Genomic DNA, 12,416 nt, shown 5'->3' with positions numbered 1-12,416 from the left:
AAAGTTACCGATAAGTTTATTTATTTTTAGTTTATCAGAAAAGTTAAAAAATATATAGTGTAATTTTCTCAAGAAAAGTTTCTGGAATTTAGTTTAACAGAAAAAGTTGGTAACAAGATATGTTAATAAAAATTTTTAGTGCAAAAGTTAATGTTTAATGTTCTAACAATAAACATTTTGCATTCTAGTTTATCAGAATCGTTAGAAACAATATGTGGTGTAATTGTCTGCAAGAAAAGTTTCCTGGAACTTCCTTTAACAAAAGAGTTCGTAACATAATGTTAGTAAAACACTTTTAGTGCAAAAGTTAATGTTTAATGTTCTAACAATAAACATTCTGCATTCTAGTTTATCAGTAATGTTAGAAACAATATGTGGTGTAATTGCCTGCAAGAAAAGTTTTCTGGAACTTCGTTTAACAAAACAGTTAGTAACAAAATGTTTGTAAAAGAATTTTTTAGTGCAACATTTTATCTGTATAGTGTTGTAGCAATAAACATTCTTCATTTTAGTTTATCCGAAGAAACAATATGTAGTGTAATTTTCTGCAAGAAAAAGTTTTCTGGAACTTCGTTTAACAAAACGGTTAGTAACATAATGTTAGTAAAACACTTTAATGCAAAAGTTAATGTTTAATGTTGTAACAATAAAAATTCTGTATTCTAGTATATAAGACTCATGCCAGAATAAGTGTTTTTGCTTTGCTCTCATGCCAGAAAAAGAAGAAACTCGTATCCACGAAACTTGTGAAATTTGGCGAGTAGTAACTCGAGAAATTTCACTTCGGCGCGGTAGATCCTGATTCGATTCCCGGCAGCGTCACAGGTTGTGTTCAATTTTAGTGCCAAATAAGTAAATACTCCATCGAACAAAAAATTTAGCTTACGGTTTTCCACGTGGGAGAGCCCTGGTTCAAATCAAAGTGCAATAACCAATATTAAATCCCTGTAGCCTCCATATTACATTACACTATACATTAGTTAATTTATAATTCCATAAAAATACACCGAATCATATGGTTTTCGATGCCGGAAAATCCGCAATCAATTCCCAATAAAAAAACAAACACTTCCGTCCCCCTTATACTCCCAACAATTACAAGTGTTTACGTGTATTTCATTTCCAATGTCCCTTCTCATATAAAAAAACAACAAACATAAAACAAGAAAAAAACAAAGCCAGTACTTACAGATAAATTCTACTTCTCTGTTAAATTCTATAAAATACAATTCACCAACTCAAACGCATCGTGCACTTTTATTTCTTCAAATGTAACCACTTGATTTGCATCAAAGTTTGTATACCAACGAAAATAAATCCAAAAAGTTCTACCAAATTCTAGAATGATTTTATTACTCTCACTCTCCGTGACTCATATATTACATCCTCTGTGTCGCCCAACCTCCCCTGCGGGCACTTAAACAAATGGTGGTCTCTTTTCTTAAAGAACCCTTGTCGTTCTGAATTAATTTTCCTGTCGCGTCCTGAACCTGTCGCGTTGCAGTTTACCTGTTCTTTCCCAAAAAAATAATCTTTAAAGGATTCCGTTTCCGTTTCAAAAAAGTCTATCAAAATCAAACGGTTGACATTAATTATACACTTCAAGAACCATGCGTGAATTCTTTACATTATTAATTACTTCTTTATATTAAAATGTCCACCCTACCCAAAACTAAATTAACATTCTTTTCTCATTTAAACCCAAAATAATTTATTTTCAGTAACTAACGTTGTTTTATTTAAATTTGTCACTATAATTCAAAGCACTACAAAGTCTGCCGATTCGTTCTATCTCACACCCTCATTACAAATCCATTCAACTTATCACTTTATATATGGGCGAGCTCTGTTTAGACATTCAAAATGTTACAAAGTAGACAAGAAATAATTAATCAACATGAAGTACAAACACAGCCGACCGTTTCGTTCAATTTCATATTTAAAACTTTATCAAAAAAATAATTCATCCTGTCACTTTAACATGCTTTACAGAGGAACGCATATAAAAGAAAAGTGGACAAAAAATATGTAGGTCGTTATTACGTACGCAGACAGGCGCCACTGAAGTAATGAGACCACAGTCCGGTACAGTATAATTACATGTCTGTAATTGTTTCTAAAGTACCGGTAAAAAAAAGCCGTAATAATTTAATTACAATTGAACCTTTGTACTTCAATGAGAGTACTTAGATTAATTACAATATTCATTACTTTAACGACAGTATGTACATAGAGTATAAGTACTTTCAAAGTCAAAAAAAGGACGTTTACAGATTACTCTACATCATATGTAGTTATGTATGAATCTGTGATTTGCAAATATACTTATAAGGCTTCAAACTAAAACCATTATAGCATACCTCTAAGCATTTTTTTTAGTTTTAGGTCTTGTTCAAATGAATAAACTTTCTTTCAGACACTAGTCGCAAATGTTTTTATCTGGTGCAACAGAAATTCGAACTACATGTGCAGATAGAAACAATAATTGTATGCCGATACGATCGTGTGCTGTGTATATGTTTTAGGCTAGCCTCCGTTAGATGCATATATCACAAACTTCGTTTGTGTTCCCATCGTTCCTTGAAGTATAAGTTTTGAACATATGCATACACGTTCCTCCAATTGCTACCAACACCTCCCCTTATATCAACACACCTTCTCCTTTACTTGTGTCATGTGACAGGCACGCTACTGGGAGTCGACGCAACTGCGCAAATGAAAGTTCCAAGGCTATATCTGTACCAACAAGCACTGTGCACATTTACTTGTGTGTTTATTCCTTTGCACATCTCACCACCTATTTCTTCTTACCTTAGTTTCTCCATCCCGTATGCAGGGCAGTACCAATAGATGCGGTATGCGCCATACGCTTTAGTTAAAGTGTTAGACCATCAAAAGGCAGCTAATTCGCAGAGCATACACATGGTTTACACATATTCTCACATTTTTCTATAATTATTGGGAGCTTCCCAAAATTCGGCCACAAGGCCCAGGTGGTTTTTAACGGAGTTCCTGCAGGCTTAAAAATTGATTTGTAGCGGAAAATGTCCCAACAATGTTTCTGGTCAGAACTGGTAAGGTGTTAAACCATATTCAGGTACCAACAAGGATAGGAATGCGGAAACATACACAAACTAGGTTTACGGAACACTTGGTTGCGCAGGCGCAAATTGTTCCAGGTTCATGCTCCAGCTCCGAGTCAAGTTCCAGTACCCGAACCGGTACCCGAGAGCAGACTACGCAAAGAGTGGGATGTTACGATGACTATTTTAGAACCATTATAAAATACAATAGCCTATTTTTCGTTCACACATATATACACTTGATTACGCATGAGCATTTTAGTAGAAATTACAGTTCCAACTCCCACTCCCGGTTCGGACTTAAGACAGCACCAGCAGCAGCAGACCATAGACTACAAAATTCTACAACATACGTAGAAATATGAACACATATTTCAACTACTATTGAAACATTGTAGAGCAGTGGTACGCTCACGGCTAGCATCTGGTTTCTTTCCAGCTCTCTCTCTCTCTCTCACGCACACACACTGGTTTACGGAACACTGTACGGCATGCGCAAACTGTTCCGACTCAAGTTGGAGTACAAGTTCCGGTTCCGAATACACAACACAGAAGAAGCTGGATCCGACTACGAGCATGACAGACATTTCAAGATTACGCAAGACAGGCTGTGTCACAGCAGTAAAAAATTACGAAACAAATATTCGAACACCCAAGTGGAAATGTTATGACCACATGCAGAAATGGAGAAGCGGCGAATAGATAACACAAAAAGTCCAGCTGTTTTCCTCGTTCTCTCTTTTACGAAAAAAACAGTAAGACAGATATTAATGCACACACACACACAGTCACACACATTTACCTATACGCGTATTTGCGTATTTGTTGGCTCCGTGTTGGGAGACCGACTTATTGGAACGAAATGCATAAACAGAAACTAGAAGAGAGACAAAAACGAGAGTGAGACTAAAATGCATTTATTCATAGTTGCGGAGGGAAAATACATATATAGCTATTTATGGCATTTTTTTAACACGTGCTGTACCGTACTATATGTAATGAATTATGGTGCCAACATCACCTGCAAGATATAAATGATACTGGTACCAATAACATATCTGGATGATCTAATGTCAAACACACACACACACACACACACTATTAACATTATCTACAGCGTTACAATATTTCAGTTATCTACAGTGTAGAATAATAGCACAAAGTAGATAAATACACGCAGTTTTGTAGAAATAAGTCTACAAGAATTTGAAAGTATGTAAAAAGAAACTACATTTTTTATATCTAATTAACAGATTTCCATGAAGTTAATTTCTTACACTAATACTTAAATCTGGCAACCGCGTTAAGCCAGGAGTCTCTCAGTTTGGTCTCCACTTAGCTTTTTCGGATTAGAAATGGGTATTTAAAACACGTTTTACTGCGAAAGAGACAACTCGTTCCCAAACGGGCGAGAGGCAGTTTGAAGTTTGCTATGATGACAAGTGGTCGCTGCATTTTTTCATAAACGCTCAGAAGGATATATCCACCTTTTTGATTAACTCTCCCGCCACTCAAACAGTTCCTTTACTTTGTGCGTGACGATGACGTAGAAACATTCTCACGACATTGAGACTCTTTTTATATCAGATTCGTAGATAGAAAGGAAAAGCACAAGATTTGAATTGTTTCGAAAGAAAAATGTAAATATAGAAACATAAATAGGATATGCTGAGAATCGTAACGCGTAGTTATTTTTTCATCTTCTTGCTAAGTACTTAGACGTTCAATATGGGACACTGGAATAGCTTCTCGGATATGCTTTGATCAGGCTCTTGCACCGACCATATGAATTTAAATGTATTCCACATTTGTCACTTTAAGTGACAACTTAATTACACTGAAAAATGAAAACTCGGTACAAAAAATGCACATTAGAAAATGACTGTGACAACTTTGATTTCACAGTTTGTATGTATATTCTAAATTTAGAAGATATTCTTGTAATAATGCAGGCTTAGCACTGTGTAAGACAATTCTTGTGGCCATCATTATTGCACTACTGAATGAGTCTCTAACAAGGAAACTTACGGAAGTGTAACTCACCGATTTGAATGAAACTTTGCAGATTTGTACAACATGGAAGAAGAATGGACATTTATTATTCTTAAATTTCGGCCATGGAAGGGTTTTAAGGTCCCTCGGTAAACCTTTGAACGTTAGGGAAGATTTTGAAGCATAGACAGAAAACAATCATTTAATGTAGAAGAAACCATACTCCGAGGAAGGCTTTCGGACAGCTGATTCAAAATTTGAAGTCAAAATTTTAAATATCATTATGGTGGATCCAATATGGTGTTTACAATTACAAACGTTTTCTGGTTTGAAATGGTCTGCAGTTAGCCAAGAACAATCATAGTTGGCATTCGTTATTGCGAGAAGGTTGCAAACCGATTTGAAAAATCTTTCCTTACTTATTTCAGCGGCATGTTTGATTAAAGTGACTTTCTAACTCTCACACTATTCGAAGTGCTTATTTAAAGTGAGTCACCTCGCTTCTAACTAGTAGGTATGCTTCTTGAAAGTGAATCCCGCGGCTCCTACTACTCGGAGTGCTTAGTGAAAGTGACTCATATCGCCTCTCACTAATCGGGTGCTTATTTAAGTGATTTATATTATGTTTGAACCCCGAGTTGAATCTCAAAAGACTATCTCAAAAAAGAATCCTTTCCTGCAGGATCAATTGGATTTAGCATCTTAATGTATTTTCTAGACCTTTTAAAAATTCTTGGGACATTTTTTGACATTTTCCTTCTCTATAACATAAATTAACATCTCAGTAATGAAGACCCAATCTTTGATTCTTAAAAAGGTTTTCTTCTCCCACATTTGCAAACATATATATAGGTATGTAGGATACGAAAGCGTTTATTTGTAATGAAAACATCCTACGTTTGACAATTTCGTAACATTTTATGCATTCTTCATGATGCATGACTTCAAAAATTATGCATTATATAAAACTTGGACATATTCACATGCGAGAAGTCTTACTATAAACAAGCACCCCGAATAGTAGAGGGATAAAAATTTACTGTAATCAAGCATCTGGTTAAAATAAGTAGAAAAAAGGTGTTTCAAATCGTTCTGTGTCCTGCTCGCAGTAACCCCTACCAACTATAATTGTTCTTGGCTAACTGCAGACCATTTGAAACCAGGGAACGTTTGTAATTTTAAGTGCGGTCACAACTTTTGTGTTATATAGTAGTCGATGTAACATTGGCTAATGTGAAAACAGATTTTATAATGTTGTGCCGTATAGGAAATTGTCACAGTCAAATACTTCACTTTAGACCTCTACACCAAATATATAATCTGAATTTTAATATGTTTCGTCCTTCACATCTGGTTTAATATTTGATCTTTGAGGTCGACGTTCAATTTAGTTCTGAATTTTATTCTATTGTACAAGTTATGCATGGTTAAATATTAGTCCCTTGAATTCCGACCTAGATAGTTCATGTCCAAAAGAGGCTCTTTAGAATGTAATATAGTCTAATTTAAATAAATATATATGTAACGGGTTTGAGAAAAGAAGCCATATTCTTTTATAAAGGCTGTATGCTTTTTGTTATGTCAAGTAAAGATTGTAGTACATTATGATAAAATGAACGATAACTATTTATGAATACTATGTATCTATATAAATTATTCGTAATACAAAAGCTGGGAATCTGGTTAATTATTCCGGTATGATCCTCGGTTAACAGTATAATAATTTCTATTCGACCTTGTTTCAAGAGGGTCGTCTTCTCATTTTGATGTTAGTACCTATATATTAATAGGCGTATGGTAGCGACTACGTCATACCCACTACGTATTGATATTACTTGAAAGTGTTGAATGAGATATTTGAAAATGTTTTCTCATTTTTGATAAAACAATAAGGAAGATTTAACTTTATCGTTATATGATAACATCAATCTTATTCTAAATGGCACAGGAATGTACGGAATTTTCATTATAGTTACAAATTTACAAGTATATACTGTAAGTTATTTTTAATGGAAAAGCTAAATAGTTCCAATTTGTACTCGAAACACACACATTTAAAAGAAAAGCTAATAAATCGTCGTTAGTTACACAGTTTGAATCTTATTTGGTTGTTTCTTCTGAAGTTCAACGTCCTTTAAAGCATGTAAGCTACATGAAACGAGTTGTATTGCCATTACAAGTTTTGCTTAATTAGTATTTAACATTCATGTATAATATACCGAAGTTCAGTCTAGACGCCCATTTAAAATGTTATTATTAAAACAAACTTATGTCTTTGATTTATTCGTTAAATATATACACATATACAAGTGATTTCTTGAATTATAATTATTTAAAGGAAATGTCTATGCACTATGGATAATATCATTAAAAACTGAAAAGTATAAACGATGTTGTAATCTAACTGACCATATTACGATTAGAGGTTTAGTGGGCAGTCTACAAACTAACGTGAGCACACGTTGAGAGCTACGTCAGTTAAAATATAACTGACTTTAAAAGACAATGGCATTCAACTCCTTTTTCTTCTCTTTTCTATTTCCAGCATGGATGTATCGTTTTATTTGTTTGTTGTACCTGCTTCTATTCTTCTTTCAGCAATGAAGATAAATTCAACAAGAAAGCACATTCTTACCAGTATAGATACCTTTGTTTCGAATTACTTTATGATTATGTAGCCTATTTCAATAAGACTCATGACCTGTTTGTTATATGTCATTATAGTACTCCTCGTAGCGATCTGAATATTTTTATTGAAAATCTTGAATTAACTATGGACTTTTTTGCTCAGTCTAATAAACATTCTGTTACAGTAGGTGGTCTGAATGTAAATTTCCTTGTAACTGATATCGATGATCAACTCAACCTATTCTTAAATACTATAATTTAACACGAATGGTCAATGTACCTACAATAATAACTTATCATAGTCGTAGCGTAATCGATCAATTACTTCATAACAAAAATATATATAAACAGCACAGTTACAGTCATAAAGAGTGGTCTCTCGGATCATGAAGCTCACTTATTTCATTTCATTATTTTCATTGTACAAAAAGCTAATCAAAACACTCGAAAGTCAAATCCGCATACACAAGAATTTTTAATGAAACAAATATCTCCCATTTCAATTTTATACCTAGTCATGAAAGCTGGGAGGATATATACGCCAAAAAATCTTGAATAAGCTTGTAACATTTTCCAGGACGCATACACTCGTTACTTCAATGATGCACTTCCTAGAGAACTTCGCCCAATTCCAATAACAAATAACAAATCTTGGATAGCTACATCAATAAAAGTGTCTAGTAAGAATTTAAGATCTTCAAATTTATCATACACTAGAGTAGAGTTACCAAGTAACATGACTGGGTACTATATAAGCTATATGAAAACAAAAATATTTTAAAATTGGCAAAATATAATAAAATCTGAAAATAAGACCGGCAAATTACGGAGGATAATTAAACATGAAACATACTAAAGAACGAGTAATTGAAGAAAACATTGAAATTGAATCAAGTGGCAATCTTACCAGTGATCCATTTATTATTGATAATCTTTTGAACAATCACTGAATGAATATTCAGAAAGCTATAGGTTCAAATAGTCAGCGTCCTTCAGAGCAATTATTGTTTAACAAACAAATCAAAGCAATTCCTTCTAACAAGCAAAAAATCAAAACAATCAAAAAATCAAGGCTGTCTACATCTACGGAACATGAGTATGAAAAAAACATATCCTTTTTTTCTGAGGAATAAACGAGAGCGCTTGGCAACCTTCCGCCGCTGCAATAGAATTTATATTTAACCTAAGTTCTCGCACGAAACGGTGTTTCGTCAGTTAGCCCTTCTCACACAATTATGTAAATTTATCACGCTAGTAAATATCTTTCAATATATCTTGAAACATATTTTACAGTATGACATACTTACATTTTAGGATTTCCAATCTTTGGTACTCTAAAGTATATTAGCGTTCTTTTACTAAATTTTGAGGAGAGAAACAATGGTGAGATGACTTCTGGAAAGTGTAAAGCGTATATTGTGGAGAAAAAACCCTACTTTTGGACCAAACCAAAAATTTCAGTATGTCTAATGTTTTTCAGCGGTTTTTAGCTTATTGGCTGATGTCATAATTATCACACAAGTAGTGATGGTAGCCAATCAGCTGGACAGAAATTCTACAATAAATGTAATTAGTGAAGACACGGATGTTCTTCACCTCCTGATGCACCACTACCTCACGCAAAAACTTACTTGTAACATGTGTATGATTTCAACTCAAAGACATAGAGGAGTTATTGACATTGGATTGTCTGTGTCCAAACACTGTGGCATTATTTCAAACTTACAAGCACTTCATTATCTTTCTGGCTGCGATACAGTTCCTACTCTTTATGGCATTGGAAAGCAGAAGGCAATGAAAGTAATACAAAGTGGGAAGGAACTTCAAAAGCTTGGAAATAAGACATCACTACTTGAAGATGTGGTTCAGGAGGCAACTGAGTTTATAGCTTTTTGCTATGGTGGTAGAATAACTGGCCTTACAATGTCTGATGTCAGAAGAGATGTCTTGCTGAAGAAATTGTCAAAGAAATCTGCCGTACATATCCCGAAAATGAAGAGCTTACCACCAACTACGGAGGCATTCTCTGAAAATGTAGAAAAAGCTCATTTCCAGCCTTGTATTTGGAAACAAGCAGATAAACCAGACCCACCAGACATGGATCCGACACATTTTGGGTGGTATCGTAATGAGTTGAACAAAATATTGGAACCAGTTAATGTACCTCCGACAACTGTGGTGCCACCGAAAGACATCTTGAAGATGGTGAATTGCGGCTGTTCTTCTGAAAACATGTGTAAAGGACGTTGTGGCTGTGTGGCAAATCATAATAGCTGGACTGACTTCTGCAATTGTGAAGCCTCTAAACTATGCCAGAATATATTCACAAGTCAAAATACTATGAACCTAGAAGACGAAAACATGGATACTTCTTCTGACGAAGACTGACAAGTGACTGATCTGTGATATTTATTATTTTGTTGCGGAGTAACATAGAAACATCAGCATTTTGTATTGTAAATGTACATATTTCGCATTAATTTGCCCAGCATCATAATTCTTGATTAAGAAGAAAACGTCCAGGAAAAAATATAGGAAACTCTTCAAACCTAATTTTTTTTTTTTTTTTTTTGCACACAGAAAGGAATGGTTTTGTAAATAAATATAGAGAAGCCCAAACTGTAAGAAAAAAAGGTTTGGAGCGCAAACAAGGTGAGTTGCGCTGACGGAGAAAACATCAACACTCAATCCAAAATTTCAGTGTATCAGATATTGTTCTAAGTATGTACCTAGCTCCAGGATCGCGAATCAGAATATTCCATATTGAATATATTGATTTCTATCCATTTCATAAGATTGTTGAAGTAACTATTGAAATCTGCAACAAAAAAAACATATAATTTGATACCCATGTCCATACAATACTCTAAAAATATTCTTATCAATTTTACGGTCACCATATTGGGTGCCATATCGAATATCTAGATTTGTATCGATTTCATAACATTTTTTACATTATTATTGGAATCTGCAAACCCGAAAACATATAATTTGCTACCTATCTTGATAAAATATACAAAAGTATTCCTATCAATTTTAGCTGCCATTCTGGCCGCCATCTTGAATTACTCGAAACGCTCAAGGTGTACATTTGTACACCCGGCAGATTCAGATTCAGCACCCTCAAATTAGGTAAAAGGCACCGAGAAACATTAGTCATACCGAAATTTTTAGCTTTGATGGATTTCCTCCAGACTAGTAAAGAATGTGTGGATAAAATCCTAAGAATAAAGTAAACCTAGGCAAAAGTTAAAAGAGTAATAGCTAAATTCAGTAAAGCATGTTAATCAAATTTTCCTGATATGGAACAGTTTCAGTGGATAATTACTTTACATAATTTCAACATAAACTAATAATAGTGATGGCGTAAAGGAACCTATAATTATTTTTAATAATATTCGAGTTTTCTATTAAAAGATATACAAAAATTGCATTACCAAAATCACGAAACGCTGGCAATAATATAAAAAGCTTCTTCCAATCTATGTGCCAACTAAGCAACTAACGTGTTTCTGTAAGGCATTCAATGGTGTTACAAAAGAAAATTACTAACAGCTCAGTTCACACAGAAATATTTTGAAAATACGAAACAAAACAACCATTCAAATCTATTGTTACATTTTTTGTAATTTACATTTCTGCAATGTAAATTATATTTTGTGATTACTTTGCAAATCTTGTTTAATTAGAAAAAAAAATAGTTGATAACTCTTCTGTGTAAACGAGAAATCCAGATAACACAAAATGTTATATTCAGTATTAAGAAAACTTAAAATGCAGATCAAAGATTTAGAAAATCATAGTCATCCTAGGCATGTTTCTTTCCTCCCACGAACAAGGATTTAAAACCAGTAGTCCAGTGAATAATTAGGTTTTGGTTGCATTAAGTAAGGTAGTTTTAAAAACTTGATAAACCTCTGTATTACGATCATCTAGATAGCATACTAAATTTGTATCCTATTCGGATTTGCGCTGGTGCAACAATCTTGGTAAAATGGGGCCTAAACCACAATCCTCCAAAAATAGCGTGACAAAAATTTTAAAAGCTCGGATCCCTTACATTCTAGCTCAAAATACATTATTATCCAAAGGAAAGAGCATAAAAATTGCTGTAAATAAGGTTGTTGGGGAATAATCACACATATAGAATTATATGCCAACGGAAATCATCAGAACTGAATTATCTGCTATTAAAGAGATAAATCCAAAACTATCATACACATACAGAAAAAAAAACAGAAAATTAACGGAAACAGTGAATTTGTATGATTGTAAGCGGTATAGCAGGTTACCAGTTATAGTGGCACTCACAACAACCTATTTCCCAAAAGAGATAACACACTTTATTGTAATACGAAGAAATTCAATAACAAGAAACACATATGAAATTGAGATAGTATTCGACTTCACTTAAATCTGATAAATACATCTCAACAGTAGGTAACAAGTAGTTTTCAGCTCTTTCTTCAAGGTTTTGTTTGACAAAGAACGAAAGGAGTAAAAAATCCCCAGAGCAAAGAATAGTAAGGGTTTTTAAAAACATAAAATACTATATTTAAAGCAATGAATTTCTATATGTTTTTTGTGCATCTTTTAGTAGTTAAAATTAACTAGTTACGCCAAATAGGTTAGCAAGAAGCAGCCTCAGCTCTTAAATAGCTGTTAAGTCTAAAGATATGACCTAAGTATAATAGTGTTCTAAGGAGACTTAAA

General features: G+C 33.8%; 1 long non-coding RNA gene across 1 annotated transcript in view; it reads right to left on the bottom strand.

Annotated features, from left to right (window-relative positions):
* Nucleotides 1-11,228, bottom strand: part of LOC145682760 (uncharacterized) — a 780,074-nt gene extending 768,846 nt beyond the window's left edge. The window contains exon 1 of the long non-coding RNA XR_014130953.1: nucleotides 11,141-11,228. This is a non-coding gene — a long non-coding RNA (uncharacterized LOC145682760). The remainder of the gene's footprint in view (nucleotides 1-11,140) is intronic.
* Between the last annotated feature and the right edge of the window lie 1,188 nt (nucleotides 11,229-12,416).

Source organism: Thermobia domestica, chromosome 4, assembly GCF_964235325.1.
Source record: "Thermobia domestica chromosome 4, izTheDome1.hap1.1, whole genome shotgun sequence".
Lineage (NCBI taxonomy): Eukaryota > Metazoa > Arthropoda > Insecta > Zygentoma > Lepismatidae > Thermobia > Thermobia domestica.
This window is presented reverse-complemented; position numbering and strand designations above follow the sequence as displayed.